Raw genomic sequence first — 16861 nt, forward strand, 5'->3', positions numbered from 1 at the left:
GTTGGAGGATTCACAGTCCTCAAGTGTGACAAGTTTTCAGGTCACCTGGACAGAAAGACTTCAGTGATGTCTAACACTCTTTGGCTCTGGGTGTTTTGGGCTTTGTCCTTGCCAGGATCTCTCTCTCAAAGGCTTCGGAGGTGGGTTGCTCTCAAACAACAAAAGTCGTGCACTAACTCCGAGCAGCCACGAAATTATGGTGTAGGGGGGTGGTCTATTTATAGCCCGGAGGCAACCCGACATGATATGTCCGAAATGACCCTGGGTCACTAAGGAACCGACACGTGTCCAATGGTCGGATTTCAAACACACGCGGCAGCTTGGCTTGGGCTACAGGCAAAGCTGACTCATCCAACTCTGGATAAGATTTGCTCTCATTGTCTTCGCTCGAAGACATAGGATTTTGGTTGAGCATCACATCAGTCATCTGACTTTGTTCACTTGGAGCCCACTTAACAGTACGGTGGTTCCTATGACTCAATAAATAAGAAAAGGAAACAACTATGTCTTCGCACTCCATAGTCTTCAAGTGAATGTCTTCATAGGTCATTATCTTCATCGTGAATGTCTTCACAAACCACCATTGTCTTCATACATTTTTAGGGGTCATCTCTGGTAGTTAAACTGAATCAATGAGGGACTACTACCTGTGTTATCCTGCAATTCTCACAAACACATTAGTCCCTCAACCAAGTTTGTCGTCAATACTCCAAAACCAACTAGGGGTGGCACTAGATGCACTTACAATCTCCCCCTTTTTGGTAATTGATGACAAACTGGTTGAAGTTTTCAACGCGGATGAATGTATGTGAAAGTTAAAGATCATAGGCATTGTCATCATAAGTTATAAAAGGCTCCACCTGAAGATGTGCATATAAGTAGTTTGCTTTTGAATTCAAATGCACATGGCAGGTTTTACTTTGTCGAGATCCTCTTTAACACATGAAGAGAATTCATCATGCATACATAAGAATAATGAAGATAATGAAATGCATAATGAGAAATGAGCGTCTGCAGAATGACTTCATGCGCAATTTATCATAGCATCACAAAGTAGCAGCAAAATTAGCAGACAGACATCAAGTTTAAGTGTTACAACTCAAGAGCCAAATAGTTTCAAAACAAGAGTTGTAAGAACTTAGCAAAAATAAGCAACCACCCCATATGGACCCGCTTGAAGACTATCAACTCATATGCTTCTCCCCCTTTTGTCAGGAAGGACCAAAAAGGTGTGAAGACATAGAGTGTCTAATCGCTCTCAGGTGATGAAGATGTTGGAGTAGCATGGTCGATGGTGGTGTTGGGCGGTGCAGACGGGTCTGGTGTAGAGTCATGATGTAGTGAAGCCATCACTGGAGAAATGGCATCGTCCTCTTCATCTATGACACGCGCAACAATAGTTGCAGCCGAAGATGAATACTCGAAGTCTTCATTGGAAGGAGTTGGACGCTATCTCGCAGATTGTGGAGGCCTGGAGTCAAACTTGAACTGTTCGGTGAAGTCATCTTCACGAAGATCGTGTTCAGAATAGAGTAAGGTGAGGCTCTTCTAGGACCGCCGACAGGCTTCATGCGCAACAAATGAATTCTTGGTAGCCAGATTGTGTATGCGATTGACATCAACCAGAAGACTCTGCATTTGGCGCTTCAGCCTGTCATGATGCCTATCCTGCTTCTGAGGCCTTTGAGCAATTGTACTGGCTATGGCATTAGTGTTGGCACGATGCAGCAGTGCAAGTTACCAGCAAGAGGATAAGCAGGAGCAGCGGAATTTGGCACATTAATACCTTCAATTGGCTGAGTGAAGCTTTGATGTTCAACATTGTGCAAGTGGAGTGGCTTCTTGGTAGGCTCAGGGTAGAAGGCTTCATAGGATATATCAACATCAGGCAAGAACACGACATGGTTGCGAGCTGAAGGTTGATAGTTGATTGTGGAGTGAAGCTTGATCAAACACATAACCCATGGAGCATAGAATTTAGGGCCAAACAAATCAATTTCAGAGGATGCAACCTGACGGATGAAGAAATCTTGTGTATTGAACCTGATGCCATTGATGATATAGAAGACCAATGTCTTCATGGTGCCTTCGAGTTTGGCATCAGGAGAGTTGCCTTTGATAGGCCACAGAGTATGCCTCAGAATTTGATATATTCTGTAGGGCAGGTACTCGAGGTCCTTGACAAAGAACACCTTGGGGTATTCAGCGTCATGGGGCAAAGGCTTCATCATGCTGAGCATCTAGCCCATATTGGGCTCTGGCTTCTGAAATATGCTCTGCAGTTCATTCTGATGAAGCTCAATACCTGGTTCAAACTACTCACCAGGAGTGGGCAGGCAAGTAAGCTCGATGATGTGTTGAGCTTCGGCTTCATGATGTACATCGCCTATCATCCACTCAAGGATTCAAGTCTTCGGATCCCTGTTGTAGCCTCTGATGTGAAGTGTGGCATAGAACTGCAGCAGAAGCTCTTCATTCCAATGCTCCTTATCAGTCACAAACTGGAGCAACCCAACATCTCTGAAGCAGTCAAGAGCCTCTTCAAGGCATGGCAGCCCAGCAATGGCATCACAATCAAGCGGCTTGTGTGGAAAAATCCTGTCTTGATTGTATAAAATGCAGGAAAAATAGCTTCATTGCTGATGGCTCCAGAACCTATCTGAGGTGATTCTTGGCTTCTTGTAGGGGTTCTTGGCGCGGTCAAAGAAGGTATTGTGCTCTCTGAAGCTGAGCACATTGAAGGAGCCTTGGGCTGTTGTAGCACTGGGAAGCCTTGGCAGTCTGGGCATTGGCTTCTGGGTTCGAGGCCTCTGCTCCACATGATAGTCATATTGTGGTCCTGGAGCAGTGGGTGGAACCATAATGGGCCATCTTACAGTGACAAGCTCACCACCTCGGTTGTAAGCACGTTCCATAGTGTGAGGCATAGGCAAAGGAACGACTACGTCAGAGGTGGTCGGCTGCTCATTGTCTTCAGTGGCAGCATTGACTTCAGGCTCCACATTGTCTTCAGTGGCAGCATTTGCTCATTGTCTGGCAAGATTGATATACAAATTGCCTACGTTGTCCTAAGTTTTCAGAATTTTTGGAGTTATAGAAGTATGGGTAAATTTCGCGTCTTTACAGATAGTTCTGTTTTCAGATTCTATTTTTGTTGCATTGTGTGCTTATTTCTATGAATCTATGGATTGTATCGTAAGCCATGGTAAAGTTAGAATACAGTAGATATAATGCAATAATAAAATATGAATGGGTTTGCAACATTACTTAAAGTGAAGATTGGTTCTCTTGTACTAACGGATCTCACGAAGGTTTTTGTTAAGTTTTGTGTGATTGAAGTTTTCAAGTTTTGGGTGAGATCACGATGGATGAAGGAATAAGGAGTTGAAAGATCCTAAGCTTGGGGATGCCCATGGCACCTCACGATAATATTCAAGGAGAACTAAGCAACTAAGCTTGGGGATGCCCCGGAAGGCATCCCCTCTTTCTTCTAACAACCATCGGTAATTTTACTTGGAGCTATATTTTTATTCGTCACATATCATGAGTTTTGCTTGGAGCGTCTTGTATTATATGAGTCTTTGCTTGTTTTCCTTTTTAGTCTGTGTCATCTATCCTTGTTGTACACACCTATTTGAGAAAGCCAAAATTGTGCTATCATTTGTTAGAATTGCTCTTTATGCTTCACTTAAAAATTTTGAGCTACGGAATTGCTCTAGTGTTTCACTTATATCTTTTTGAGCACGGTGTGCTTTAAGATTTTTGAAGAAATTCTCTCATGCTTCACTTATATTATTTTGGGAGATGAAATTTTTTTGCTCATGTTCTTCACTTAAATTTGTTTGAGCTTATCAAAAGCAAATGCAATATATGAAATTAGTCCCAAAGTGATAGATATTCAAGAGGGATATAATGAAAACTTTCATGAAGATCATTGGACAAAATAAACTTGATTCCTTCTAATAGTTTTGAGATATGATGATAGTGATATGTAAGTCATGTTGGTGAGTAATTATGCTTTAGTTAGAATATTGGTGTTAAGGTTTGTGATTCCCTATGCAAGCACGGAAGTCAATAGTTATGCAATGAAATTACATCCTACTTGTGGTGCATTATTCGGTGTTAGTTATGCTTAATGCTCGTTTATGTGAATTTTTGTTTCTTGGTTGGTTGCTTGTCAATCTTTTTGCTAGCCTCCACTTGTACTATGTAGAATTACTACTTGTGCATCCAAAATCGTTAAAACTAGTTTTGCCATATGAGTCCACCATACCTACCTATATGCGGTATTTCTGTGCCATTCTAAGTAAATTTGTATTTTCCACCTCTAAATCTTCAAAATGAATTTCCCTTTTGTGTTCTCGTACCGCTCATGAAGCAGCAGGGGGTGGCCAATATTTTCCATGCTAGATGTGTTAGTCTCAAGATGAGTGTTTATTCACTTGTCATTGCACAAGAGTACAACGGTAATAGGGATGCCCAGTCCCGAAATGAAAGAGAAATTTTATTATGTCGTCAAATAATAAATTCCTTGGAAAGTGTTTGTATAGACGGTACCCGTGGATACAACTAGCCGTGGAGTGTGAAAGTATGGTGAAAAAAGGAATAAACTTTATTTTATGTTTGGGAACCGCCTATGATATATCTAGTATAGAAAGTGTTGGGAATTACTCGGTCATTTTCGTTGACGGGAAAAATATGCCTCTCAAAAATTTTCATCCCTCAATTGTTTTTTGCTTTGAGCTCTAGCACCTCTACAAATCCCTACTTCCCTCTGCAAAGGGCCTTTCTATTAACTTTATGCAATTTTTATTTTTATTTTAGTCTCCATCTTCTCTTATAAAGCACCAACTTGGGAGCACTATGATCCTACTTGAGCATTGGATGTAGCTAATATGCGAGTGTGTTTCATGACTGGATCAATGATTGAGCATGATGGGCTAGGGATGAATTTCTTTAGTGTTGATATTTTGAAAAACATGGTTGCTTGTTGACATGCTTGAGTATTGAAATCTTCATGTCAAAACTAGACTATTGCTTTGAACCATATAAAAGTCTAAACGTCTATGCTACAAAAGAAAATAATAGGTTATGAACATTTTAGGCAGCATTCCACATCAAAAAAATTGTATTATTGTTTACCTACTCGAGGACGAGCAGGAATTAAGCTTGGGGATGCTGATACGCCTCCAAAGTATCTATAATTTTTTATTGTTCCATGCTGTTATATTATCATTCTTGGATGTTTTACAATCATTTTATAGAAACTTTATATCATTTTTTGGAAATAACCTGTTGACATAGTGCCCAGTGCCAGTTGCTCCTTTTGCTTCTTTTTTACTTTTTGGAGATTTTTTTGGACTAGAAGACACCTTAGGGACCAAGAAAGCACCAGAGGGGAGGCCCATGGGGGGGGGGGCACAACCCACCAGGGCGCGCCCAGGGGGGTTGTCGGCCCCACGGAGACCTCCTGCACCGCCTTTTCGCCCTATAAATTCCCAAATATTCCAGAAACCCTAGGGGAGTCGTGGAAACACAATTCGAGTCGCCGCATGTTCCAGAACCACGAGATCCAATCTAACACCATCATGGAGGGGTTCTTCATCGTCATTGGTGCCTCTCCGATGATGCATGAGTAGTCCACCATAGACCTACGAGTCCGTAGACAGTAGCTAGATGGCTTCCCCTCTCTCTTTTGATTCTCAATACAATGGTCTCTTGGAGATCTATTTGATGTAATGACTTTTTGCATTGTGTTTCCTGGGATCCGATGAAGTTTGGGTTTATGATCGGATCTTCTATCCATGAATATTATTTGAGTACTCTTGATCTCTTATATGCATGATTATTTATAGCCTCCTATTTCTTCTTAGAATCTTTCGTTTAGTTAGGCCAACTTGATCGATTTGTCTTGCCATGGGAAGAGGTGCTTGTGATGGGTTCGATTTTGCGGCGTTCTTTCCCAGTGACGGAAGGGGTAGCAAGACACGCATGTATCGTTGCTATTAAGGATAATAAGATGGGGGCTATTCCTACATGAATAGATCTCGTCTACATCATGTCATCATTCTTATTGCATTACTCCGTTTCTCCATGAACTTAATACACTAGATGCATGCTGGATAGCGGTCGATGTGTGGAGTAATAGTAGTAGATGCAGGCAGGAGTCGGTCTACTAATCTTGGACGTGATGCCTATATATTGATCATTGCCTTGGATATCGTCATAATTATTTGATCTTCTATCAATTGCCCAATAGTAATTTGTTTACCCACCGTGTGCTATTTTTCGAGAGAAGCCATAGTGAAATCTACGGTCCCCGGGTCTATTCTTTATCATATTTGCTTTCCGATCTATTATTTGCCACGTTTATTTTCAGATTATTCCAAAAACGGAAAAATACCTTGTTGTACTTTTTATTTGCATCTTTTATTTCGCGTTTCATCGAGAGCTATTTATCTAATCTACCACAAAAGTATCTATCTTTTTATCGTGGAGAGATTGACAACCTCTCTTACGCGTTGGGTTGCAAGTTTTTGTTCTTTGTGTGCAGGTACCATTAACATAGTGTTGCTTGGTTCTCCTACTGGATTGATACCTTGGTTTCACAACTGAGGGAAATACCTACCATAGCTGTACTGCATCATCCCTTCCTCTTTGGGGAAAGACCGATGCAGTTTCAAGCGACATCAGTACCCCTAATTTGGTCAGCGGATTCTAGTAATTTAAGTACTACTACTCCATGTAAAGATCAAAACTAATATATTCTTGGTGTTTGGTAGTAGCAGTTCTGTACATATCACTTCTTTTTTGCCTCGGTCTGCTACAACCATTGTTGTCAAAGAGGTTTTATTTCTTTAGGCTATTTGTTTAGCTCATAAAATTATTGCATGGAGAGCTTTTCCTCTCTGTTGGTTTGTACTACATTATTTTTTGCAGAGATATTCCACCGACGCTCGTACGTGGCGTCGGTCTGGCGAGTCACTTGCCGTCACCTCGGCCTGTCGAGCTATCTCAACATTAACCTCATGTCAGATAATCGACATCGACTACGTCACGCCGCCATCTCGGCGATCCGACGTTGTCGTCCTGTCAGCGCCGATCACGTTGTGGCGTCGCTCCGCGCACGTCCCTCCGCACGGCCACTCTGACAGTCCGATCTCGGCATTCGGGCCATATTTCTTTAATAGTTTACTTCCCTTAAATTAATTAAGTCGAAAAAAATTAATCTACATTGGTATTACTTTTGGCTTGCACTATTATATGTGTGTTAGCAATTGTCACGCGGTCACCTCGGCATGCCGACGTCGTCACCCCACCTCCGTTGACCAAGTGGTATTGTCATCTTGGCGCTTCGCCTTGGCTGAACCGGAGGCTTCACCATCGCTTCATCGATCTACTCCAAGGACTCGAACATAGCCATGCCGACCTGCTCCGTCACTTCGGCTAGACTGGGGGCTTCACCTCTCCACAGCTGTTGTGCTGTGTTGCTAGTTCGGAGTGCCAAGCTCTTCGCACGGCCACCTCGGGACCGGCTTGGGGCTGGGACCTCGTCCCGCCGTAAGCTCGGGCTACATCATCAACACCGAGCATATTAAGCAGCTCAGTCGCTTTCATGTCCAATTTTTTAATGTTTAATTTTTGCTCGGTTCGACCAAGCATTATATTTTTGTTCACCACAAAACTGTTTGTTAAAAAGGTGTTTGTTAAAATGTTGTTTTCAAAAAACACTCCTTTTGCCCAAGTTAACTGGGGGCTCTTAAATTTACATGAGCCGTTTTATAATGAATGTTTTTCTTCTTAGTCGTTGCAAAGTCTTTTTCGACCACTCCCTTTTCGACTCGAGTGTACGGTCAATAGCCAGATGGCATGGTCTCTCTCTCTAAAGCCGCTCGAGTTTAGTTCACTAAACTGGCCTTTGAGAAACACTTCGCCTTCGGGATAGGGAGGTTGAATCCAAAGGCTGATCTACTTGAATTCTGGAGATTGGATGTGTCATGTTAAAGCACGACGGAAGCACAAATTTATCTTAAAGACCAATTTTGGGTTGGCAGTAAAAAACGTGATTTAATTAGACGTAAAAAATTTATGTGAGTTTTTTGGTTCTTTGATCTTATGGCACTTTTAACCTATTTGTGTGTCTCTAGCATAAGTCTTGTAGTACAATACCGAACTCCTTTAAAGCCACAATATCAACGGGGGGCTGCGACTAGCGCCGAACCCACCAAAAACTAAGGGACCCCATGTTGTCCTTGGCAAAGCGTTCTTGGACATTGCTTTATATGCATCGATTTTGAATTGTGTCTTCGGTCAATAGTTGGGTTACCTGGCTCCTGTGCTTGCCTCCTACGTTCCGCTTTGTTCGGCTAGGTGTGCAAAGGGAGAACCATTGCGATTGTGCTTCCAGCTCGAATGGTTAAGTGCCTCAGTGGAGAAAGCCGAAAACTTACTGTCACAATGGGCATAAACCGATCGGCGATCCGATGACTTTGTCAAACTATAGATCAACAGAGGTTACCCCGTGTTAAACAGTGGCCTTTCATAAAATTGGCTGAAGTGTTAATGGCTTGACCTCGGCTGATGCCGAACACTAACCGGGGGCTAGTAACTAGCCTCCCAAACTTTAAGCTCTTATGAATAAGTTAAAGTTCTAAAGCCTGCATATCTGATTGCCTCATTTCCGCTAACGCGACCACCTCTGGGCACCACGACGCCGGCTAAGGGTTGTCTTGTTACTGCGGAAGCACTCTATGTAGCATCTACAAGGGGGTACAAGCCGACGATGGGCCACGTTCAAATGATAAACGGTCACAATGGAGTCAAAATAACCATATCTCATTAGCGTTTGTATTCAGTATACAAGCGTTGCCTTCCGTAGTCATCATTCTTAAGCCATAAATATGCATCAAATTTGACTTAAGATTTTGACCAAGCTAGATTGCCTGGCTTGTGTGCTTACCCCCTACGTCCCCGATAGTTCGGCTAGCAGGTAAAGGGACTACCTCTGTGCTTGTTACTTCCGGGCCATCCGGGTTAGTACCTTAGACTGGGTGAAGCCGAAAGCTAGCCATCTTAAGAATGTAATTGGTCGGCAATGATGGAAGTGAAAATTTAGGTTCACTTAAGACCACAGAGTTCGGGAACTTTCCCCAAACTAAATCCTCAATATTTTTCTCTCACATTGATCAGAGTTGAGGTTTCATGATCATTGTCAACATGATATCCTAGGAAAAGGAACTATTTCTTGCGTTAAATAGTAGTATAACATATCTCTCTGCATACCTTTATTTATAAAACCGCATGGCCGGATTGCCTTGTTTTCCATAAATCTTTGCCCTCATAAAGGCTTTATAAAGTAGGATAAACACTCCCTGGCTAGTGGCCGAGGACGTTGAAGCCGATGATCGGTCAACAAAGTTTTGGACAACACGGATCCGAGCATTAATGATGTAAATTATTTGGATACATAAAACTATTACACATAAAATTGGGAGTAAAGCAAATTTACTGCAACCCATCTTTTAAAGAGTCAAGGGCACAACCGAGCAGCTGACATAACGCTCTCATAATTCCCTATTGGCATTGAATTCCTATCTATTAAGCTCCTTGAGCCGACCTTGGCGAGCTCGGCTTTCGCTAGCTCTAGCTCCCTTAAAGAGATCTTTGTTCTCTTTTCGAGAAGTCTGTGTTAAACACAACAATTTTTTCTGTCAAACAGATATCGATCCTTAATTCGGCCACCGATGCCCACATTAAGGCTCGGGGGTTACTAGGCTTCGCGCTTCTCATTTACAAATATTAAATGGGCGCATCGATCCCCTGATCTGGTGTTGCCATCCGACCAGTGGCTCGGGGGCTGCTGCATTGACGATTCAATGCCGATAAATACTGTCGGGGGAAACGACACCTATGGAATCACTGGGATCCATTCTACAGATGGCCGGCGCGGGGTTGTGCAAAGAGCGGGTCTGGTGGTCAGCACAAGGATCGTTTACCCAGGTTTGGGCCGCGAGGATGCGTAATACCCTAGTCCTGTTTTGGTATATGTATTTGAGTGTTCTTGAGTTCTTGAGCTAGCTACGGTGCATGTCTAGCCCAAAAGATCCGAATCCTTCTCCTCGACGCCTCGGGCCTCCTTTTATAGATAAAGGGGTCGCCACAGTGGCACACTTGAGGTGGAAAGCTGTACAGTGCGTAATTTTATCGCCTGTCATTACGGGACAAGATGCATTAAATACGCTCCCTTAAGTGTCCGTTGCTTTATTGGGGATGGCAATGAGGCCCGTCCCGTCCGTCGCCGCTCCGCCTTGCTCCGACACGCGTCCAGGCCAATGGTGCATGCAGCGCCATGTAGGCTGGCAGGCTGCTGAGATGGCGTGGTGGTAGGGTCTTCACGAAGATCTGCATGCCATCACGCAGGTGCTTGCCGAACTGGCCTGGAAGCCGCACGTTGCCACGCAGGTGTCTGCCCGGCTGGTTGGGCTGGCAGCTGTATGGGAACGGCGATGGAGCCTTGGCAAATGCGGGCTTGGCTATGGCTTTGCAGGCGTCTTCGGCAAGGGCCTTGCCGCGGCATCGCGGTCGTCCCCGGCAAGGATCTTGCTGGGGGTCTCGTGGATTTCCTTGGCTAGGATCCCACCGAGGATCGTCGTCTTCTGGTCCTCATCTGATCTTGTATGCTTATGATCTTCACAAAGATCTGCATGCCACCACGGAGGTGCTTCCCGAGCCTTGGTCTCAATGTGGTTGATGGCGTTGGAGTCCTCGGCTCAAGGGTGGCGCGCTCCGCTGGCATCAGGCAAGTTGCCCCGGCAAGGCTCTTGTCGAGGCTGCGGAGGCTGCCCCGGCAATGGTCTTGCCGGGGAAGCCCACCTCGCCCTTCTGCTCTTTGTGTCTCTGGTCTTAGCGTTGCTCTAGTTGTCTTGTGCCTCCGGCTCCCCTCCTCTGCCCTACTTAGTGTGGCCGTGGGCGCGCCTCTGACTGCCCGTGCACAAGTAAAGGGGTAAAAAGGAGATCCCCTACTTTTGTTGGGCCGGGCCCAGAATGGTGCGCGGGCAGGCGGGGCGGGATTTTACCACATTAATTTCTTCGCTCGCTTGCGCTGCCCCACGACCCGCGTTGAATGCACGTTGTGGAGGGTCGTGCGTGACGTGGGGGGCTTGCGTGGGGCGGCCGCTGCCCTCACTTGTCACATCATGGTAAATGGTAACGGAGCGGCCCGCGCCTTCCCCATAAAAAAGGAGAAACTGCGGGCGCGACGCCCATTTACCCTCTGTGCCTTCCCCAATCTCGGAACCGCCGCTCCTTCCTTCTTCCTCCTCAAGCTCTTGCTTCCACTCGCCGCCGCCGCCCCCATTGCTCTTGATCCTTCGTCCCCCCTCCAGCCGCCATGGCGCCAAAAACCAGCAGGGGCAAGGGAGAGGCCAAGGATGCCGAGGAGAGGGAGGCGCCGGATAGTGAGTTGGCGGCGCGGCAGACGCAACTCGCCTACTTTCCGTCGAAGGTCGACACAATCCACCTCCGAGACTACTTCAAGCCCCTGTGGGGGTGCAAGACGAAGGGGCACCCCGCCACGCGCATCATCCCCGCCGGCTTCGCCGAGGCTGGCCCAAAGCGGTACCCATTCTTTGTTGACTAGTTCTCCTGCGGGCTTTGCCCCCCTTTCTCCAATTTTTTCAATGACGTCGTGCACACCTATGGCTTCCACCTTCTGGATTTTACTCCGAATGCTGTGGCGTGCATGGCTCTTTTTGCCCATCTCTGCGAGGGCTTCGCCGGGCTGCACCCCAACAGGGCGCTCTTCCGCCACTACTTCTTTCCTCGCATCCAAAAGGGGGCGCCATCTCCGGCTGTGTCGCCTAGATCCCAAGGATCTAGGGAAAGGGAAATATCCGGAGGGTGCCCAGAAGGAGAGGTGGCAGGAGTGGTGGGGCCGGTGGTGCTGGATTGAGGAGGAGGATCCGCACGAATTTTGTCGGGTTCGCCAGGCACCGCCGGTTCGCAGAGATGACTGGAGCAATGCTGATGCTGATGATGCGAAGCTCACGGTCGCCACCACCAGGATTCATCGCCTTACTGTGGCCGGGCTCACCCTTGAGATGATTGGGGCGGATTTCATCCGTCGCCGAATTGCTCCACTGCACAACAAGGGGAGGCCGGCCTGGCTCTTCACGAATGCGACCAACATCAAGAGGCTTCGCCCTGGCTTGGATCACGACCTCACGGTGATCAGGCACGCCCACTTGTGCCAGAGGCTTTTCCAGCTCGACGTGCACTACGACGGTAGGGTCGAGAGGTCCGGCAAGGCCGCGAAGACCGGCAAGGTCGTCAAGGGACCCCTGTTTGGGTTGCCGGGAGGGGTGGTCCCGCTAAGCAACAACTCCCGCCGAAACGACATCATTGCCGTGATGCCGGACTTCAACGTGCACGGCCTTGTCCCGAATTGGGCCGAGCCGGGGAAGGATCAGGTGCAGGAGTTCTTCGACAGCCTGTCGGAGAAGTACGTCCATGCTGAGCCGCTGCTCATCCAGGACACCTCCCAAGTGGAGCTGGATTACATCGCCGCCAGGGTGGCGGAGGCGGAGCTCGTCAAGGAGGCCGGCAACGCCGACCACGTGGAGAACGGGGCCGCGGCCGCCGCGGAGGAGAAGGAGCTCGTCAGATGGGCGGGGCCTGCTGGGGAGGCTAGCAGCACCGACACCGGGGCCCCTCTCATCGAAGATGTGGTCGACGAGTTGACCGAGGAAGAGGCCGAGGCTGACGATCCTCCGGCCCTGGAGAAAAAGCGTGTCCTGCAGCGGGCCAGCTCCGGCGAGCCGGTCCGGCCCAGCAGGATCGAGCAGCGGCAAGAAGCCCAGTGGGAGTCCGTGCGCCTGACGAGGGCCGCGGCAGCAAAGAAGGTGGTGAAGACTGCGGTGGCGAAGAAGAAAGCAGCTGCTTCTTCTTCGTCTAAGCGTCCTTGGACTCCGCCCTCTTCTCCTGCCTCCGCGGACGTCGACACGGAAGTCGTCTTCGATTTTGGGTCTCTCAGTACGAGGAGGAAGAGGAAACCAGAAGAAGAGGAAGAGGAGAATGAGTAAGCATCCTGCCCTTCTTCTCTTCTGACCCCTTAGACTGCTGTGTTTTTCTTGACTTGTTTTCATCTTCGCAGGGACAGGGAGACGCTGGCCCAGAGGGTGGCGAAGAGGGCCAGGGCCTCGTCGGGCGGCCAGCCCCCGGCGGGCACTTCGAGCACGCCGCTGGTGGTTGAGAGCAGCCCGGAGAGCAGCCCCCGGCGCAGCCCCCGCTTCAGCCCCCAGCGTAAGTCTATCACTTACCATTGATGAACCTTGGGGTGTGATTCTTTGATGCTGATCTTGCCGGATTTCGGGGGAGAAGAACGGCAGCAGGAGGAGCCGCCAAGGGCCACCCCCGACATGCCGCCCCCCTCAACCATGCCGCCCCGAGGAGCGTCCCCGGCAAGGGCATCCACCACCGAGCCCATACCTATGGAGGAGGAGGAGACGAACTTGGGCGCCGGCGGTTCCTCCCTGGCAACGAACGGGCGGGGAGGACACCACTTCTTCCCAGCCTGGTGCGGGTAATTTTGCTGACCTCCCGTCCTTGTCTTTCCTTCTTCTTTTGAACATTGGCCCTGGCTTTGCCACACCCTCCTCTTGGCATCTAGGCGCTTCCTCCACGGACCAGGAGAACATTGACATCGTCATTGAGGAGGTCGCCAGGGATGCCGAGGCCGACGCCAACAAGATCGCCGCCGAAGAGGCCGCCAACACCGCCAACGAGGACACCGCCAAGGGGCCGGCCGGGGAGGCCGGCAAGGCTACTGCCGAGGAGGCCGGCAAGGGGCCTGCCGGAGAGGCCGGCAAGACCGCTGCTGAGGAGGGGATGGTTGATGACCAGCCTTCCTCCTCGGCTGCCTCCGGCTCGGGCAGGTACCTGAGGGTGAGCGACGATCTGTCCATCCACCTCCTAGGGACGGCGAACACCAGGGCGCCCACCGAGGGGGAGGTGTTCACCGACGAGGTGCTCTCCACTACCGGGCTTGAGTTTGTTGACGAGCCGAGCGCCGGTGGTGGCGGCTCCCAGGAGGAGGAGCTCCTTCGGGCCATGAACGCCAACTTCCAAAAGCTCCGGGTGCTTCACTGTGCTCGCCTGGACAAGGCCAAGTCCAGGATGGCGGCGGTGGACAAGGCGGAGGCGGACCTCGAGGGGGGCATCGCCGAGACGCAGGCTTGGTTTTGCCAAGCCCATGAGGAGCTGAAGGTTGCCCAGGACCTGCTGGCTGAGCGCAAGCTGGAGCTTGTCATGAAGCAGGCCGACATCAAGAAGGCCCAGGACAAGGCGAAGGAGCAGGCCGCCAAGGACGAGGCCGCCAGGCACCAGCACTAGGGCGAACTGAACTCCCAGGAGGAGGATCTTGCCGCCCGTGAGGAGAAGCTTGCTGCCACACTCCGCGGCAAGGACGAGGAGGTGGAGAAGCTCATCTTGTAGTGGACCCAAGAGCTGGAGCATAGGCACAAGGAGGCGCTCGATGCTCAAGCTCTGGCTCATGCCGGCAAGGTGAAAGAGCTGGAGACGGAGCGAGACAGGCTGAAGGAGCAGGCTCTAAAGGTGGCGAAGGAGAAGGACACGCTCAATGGTGCCTTGGTGGAGGCGCAGGGCGCAGTCCTCGGCAAGGCTGAGGATCTCTCCAAGGCCAACTACTCCATCAAAGACCTCAAGCTAAAACTGGAGGGTCTCGAGGGGACGCTCTCGGAGGTCAGGGCCCGGGAGGAGACCCTGACCAAGAATCTGGAGAAGGAGAGGCAGCTGCGGAAGAATGAGACCGCCAACCAGAAGGATTTTGTGAAGGGCGAGAACCTCTGGATCAGCCGCCTCGCTGACGCCGCCGGTAGGATCACTATGCAGCTGGCTACCATGGGGATGCCGCACGTGTGGTACGCCCCAGAGCCAAATGCGAGTCCCAATGCCAAACTGACCCTGTTCTTCGGGGGTGTTCTTGGAGCCCTGGAGCAGTTCCACTCCAACAGGGCGGCCTCCCTGGCCGATGAAGCCCGGAGGCTTTGCCGGGGTGCCATGACCAAGGTCCTCACCAAGGTGGCGTACTGGAACCCCAACCTCGACTTCGACGCCGCGCTAGAGAGCTTGTCGGAGGGCGTGGACCTCGCAGCGCTCGAGGAGCGTATCGAGCCCATCATCAGCCGCGTCGACGAAGTTCGGAGGATTGAGGGCTAGCGCCGGGACTAGGCACCCCGTTCTTTATCGCCGCTATGAGTTCAGAACCAATACAGTTTTATCTTAAGTTAGAACCGCAACGTTTATTTGATGTAATATAACTCTGCAGTACCCTGAAACGATGCATGTTATTTTCCTGTTTGATCTCCCTTTGTATGTCCACCCTACGTTAATCGGGTAGGCTTGCCGACGCGTAAACCCCATGGCGCCTTGAGGACGGATCCCCAATAGCCTGCGGGGTGTGCTTGCCGCCAGGCGAACCACCTTACTGTTCTTGACGCGGCCGCTCGAGCTGTCGAGCAGACTCGAGACAAGACGAGAGCATTGCCAATCGTAGAAGGCCGCCCTGCTGCTCTTGACGCAGTCGCTCGAACTGTTGAGCGGACTCGAAACAGAGCGAGGGCGTTGCCAATAGTGGAAGGGCCCATCGCGTGCAGGTTTTCCATACACAGGGCCAGATTTCGGGGACGATAACCATGTATATATAAAAAAGGATAGCTCAAAGTTTTGCATGACTTAGCTTTTACTACAAAAAAAGACACATCCGTGACATTTTGGGTCGAACGAAAAATTTTCTGTCATACATATGACACTTCTATGACGATAATTGTGACAAAACCCGATATCATCATAGATGTGGTGGGCTCCTACTTCTATGACAAAAAATCATGACAGAAAATGGGCTTTTCATCCTGGGCGGGCCGGAGACGCAGCTGCATGACATTCTTTGGGCCATCCATGATGGAAAAAACCATGTTAGAAGCGAGGGCGAGGAAAATTTTGGTGAGTTCCCGGTTACGGTGGGAGGTCGGGGGCCGAGCGATGCGCGCTTCTCTCGTACACGTACGCGCGTGTGTGCGAGGCGTTGGCTCTAACTGAACCCGAGCGAGGCGTTGGGCTCTAACTGAACCCGAGCGATTGCACTGCAGGCTACGCGTTATTGAACCCGAGCGATCGATCGATGGCTGTTAACAGAACCCGATCGAGCGATTCCTTCGCTACTGCTGCTAACTGAAGCCGATCGATGCTGCCTCTGGGATGAACAGTGAGCGTTGCGGGGCGGTTTGGATGAACAGTGAGCGGTGGCGTTGCCTCTGGATGAACAGGACCCCGTGGTGTGGTGGAGGGCTGGATGAACAGTAGACTGTGGAGGGGTGCCCGTGGAGGGGTGGTTGAGCAGGACACCGTGGTGTGGAGGGCTGGATGAACAGTAGACGCTGGAGGGGTGCCCGTGGAGGGGTGGTTGAACAGTAGCCGGTGGAGTAGCGCGCGGTGGAGGCTGGATGAACAGGAGCCCGTGGAGGCTGGAGGAGGTCGACGGTAGCCCATGGAGGCTGGAGGAGGTCGACGGTGGAGATGAACAGTATCCCGTGGAGTCTCGTTTTGCGGTACGCCACACCCCTCCCGATGAACAGGACCCCCGTTTCGACCGTAGGAGGTCCGTTTCGTCCGTTTTGCGGTACGCCACACCCCTCCCGATCAACAGGACCCCCGTTTCGATCGTAGGAGGTCTGTTTCGTCCGTTTTGCGGTACGCCACACCCCTCCCGATCAACAGGACCCCCATTTCGACCGTAGGAGGTCCGTTTCCTCCGTGTTGCAGTATGCCACACCCCTCCCAATCAACA

The sequence above is a fragment of the Triticum aestivum genome, chromosome 7D, assembly GCF_018294505.1.
Source record: "Triticum aestivum cultivar Chinese Spring chromosome 7D, IWGSC CS RefSeq v2.1, whole genome shotgun sequence".
In the NCBI taxonomy this organism is placed as follows: Eukaryota; Viridiplantae; Streptophyta; class Magnoliopsida; order Poales; family Poaceae; genus Triticum; species Triticum aestivum.